At 30.0% G+C, this 2407-nt stretch overlaps 1 non-coding gene across 1 annotated transcript; it reads left to right on the top strand.

Annotated features, from left to right (window-relative positions):
* Window positions 1-1560: 1560 nt before the first annotated feature.
* On the top strand, window positions 1561-1667 carry LOC125997215 (U6 spliceosomal RNA). The gene has a single exon (XR_007491644.1). It is a non-coding gene; the product is annotated as a U6 spliceosomal RNA (small nuclear RNA).
* The last annotated feature ends 740 nt before the right edge of the window (window positions 1668-2407 follow it).

Raw genomic sequence — 2407 nt, 5'->3', positions numbered from 1 at the left:
CCTGAAAGAGGGTTAATGTAGTCTATGAACTCATAATTCATATTTGTAGGGACAGACAATGAGTGAGACTGGCCATTGGCAGTAATAAAAAAAAGCAATCGGACCCTCAAGGGCATAGTTCATAGTCTAGTTCAATTATGGGATAATTTTAATACTGAAATGTAATTGCAAAGGAAATGATATCCTGAGTTCCTTTTACTTCCTGTGAATTGTTGTATCTCAGTGTCTCAGAATGGTTCCTGAACATAGGAAATGCTCAGAAATAATTTTTCAAAATCCTTAGATAACAGAACTTTAAGAAATATCAAGCCATATGTGTTTCTTATGATAACTGTGCACTTTAGAAACATATTTTGTGTTAAATAGTAGTATAATGTCACTTTTATAGGTATATCAGTATATTTACAGATTATTAATTTTTAATGCTCTTAACTAAATTTAAATATCAATATCTTCTTCTATAAATAAATGCTGACCTATAAGAGTTTATGAACATCAGGTAATGATGCTTAAGGTATTAAAGAAAATATTTAAAAAATAAATACAAATGCCATAAAAACATATTTAATGTGCTAAGAAAGCAACTTTAGGGAATACACAATTTTCACATAATATTTCTAAAGTCTTTGTAAATAACCTGGCATCCTTACCTTAAGATTACATGTCTTTGCTTGATTCATTCTACATCAGTAATTTTATTGACCTTTCTGGTAAAGTTCTTACAATTCCTTGGACATTTGCTTTGATAATAACAAAGGAATAACTCAGAAGCATATTTTCCTAATCCTGGCAATTATTTGATCCTTTTGTGACTGAACGTTGAATTCTTGGATTTTTGATCTGACTCTACAGTCTTATATTTTTGATATTCAAAATTATGAATACCAGGAGAAAAATGACCTATTTGACCATAAGCATAAACTGTAAAATCCATAAATTGCTGATAAATTATCATATTTTGAACTCTAGAATTTATTCAGCATCCAGCAATGCCAGCCAGTTGAGTGTTGTCTGGGAATGTCACTATGTACCTGACCTTTCATTAGACTAAGACACGCTGGAAATACATCGTGGGGTCAATCATCAAAGTACATAGAAATCATCGTTGCTACATTGAGGGAGAAGAAAAATAATCTTTCTAGAAAACATTAACTTTCTCTGCATATGCTTATCTTTGCATATTGCTCTATCATTGAAATGCTAAACACATGCATATATGGATATTCACCAAAGATATTTTGTGCCACTAATCTCCAAGGGCATGTAAAGGAAAGAGGTAAGAAGTAATATCATGGAAGCACTTTTATTATCAATCATATTTGTGATATTAGAGACCAATATGAACTCTCCTAGTGGTAGATATTAGAACAAACATTTATAATTCTAAGTCTGGATTTAAAGTATTTTTCTCCAATTACTATAAATTTTGCAATTGCCTAAGACAAAGGCAAAAACCTCAAATGTATATTTAATTAACCATAATATTTAATTATAATTGAACTATGTCTTTGTAAAAATAATTCTGTATCAATGTTTGTTATAGAATTTAATGTAGATTCTGTGCTCGCTTTGGCAGCACATATACTAAAATTGGAACAATACAGAGAAGATTAGCATGGCCCCTGTGCAAGGATGACATGCAAATTCGTGAAGCGTTCCATATTTAAAAAAAAAGAATTTAATGTAAATTCTGTTGTTTATGCAATATTACAAGAGAAATAACTATTTTTAAGTTTATCTCCCTTTTGATAATTTAACTGTTCAAGTAGAAATACTGTAATGCTTGGGTAAAGGACAGGAAAATGAAGATTGTTAAATATATTAAAATTGAAGTTCTGGCAAAATGCTCTTCAATGCCCTTTAGACATTAGAGCTTAACTTATTGGAAAAGTTTACTTATTCAATTGAATTTTATTATGTAAGTGTTACAAGACACTTTCCAAACTTCAAAAGTTATCAAACTCACTTAGCTTACTTTTTTATATTTAATTTTAAATTTCTTTTTACTGTAATCATGAGGAAATTCAAAATTTTCATATCTTTACATGTAAGAACATAAAACTTAACTGTGATTAATGAAAAATAAAAAAGATTTTGATTCATTTATACATATACATTTTATATCTTTTGTAGGATTTAAGTTCTGAGTGAGGCCTGTGATTTATTAAAATGAATCTACAATAAATTAGTTAGCTAAGAAATAAACACATATTTGTTGATTAGAGATGAAGGCCTTTGATAGGCTGAAACACTGCTTAGTGGCTGTACTTCTTTTTTGCCAATGGCCAACACATTCTGGGTAATGATCCTGGATGATTGGGAATTGTCTTATCTAATGATACATGGAAGTTTCCATTCTCTCACACAGGCTGCAGAGCAGATGGATCTCCTCACACTTTATTCTCTA

The sequence above is a fragment of the Suncus etruscus genome, chromosome 1 (genome assembly GCF_024139225.1).
Source record: "Suncus etruscus isolate mSunEtr1 chromosome 1, mSunEtr1.pri.cur, whole genome shotgun sequence".
Taxonomy (NCBI): Eukaryota; Metazoa; Chordata; class Mammalia; order Eulipotyphla; family Soricidae; genus Suncus; species Suncus etruscus.
The sequence above is the reverse complement of the archived record's forward strand: the minus strand, read 5'-3'. Positions and strand labels throughout refer to the sequence as shown.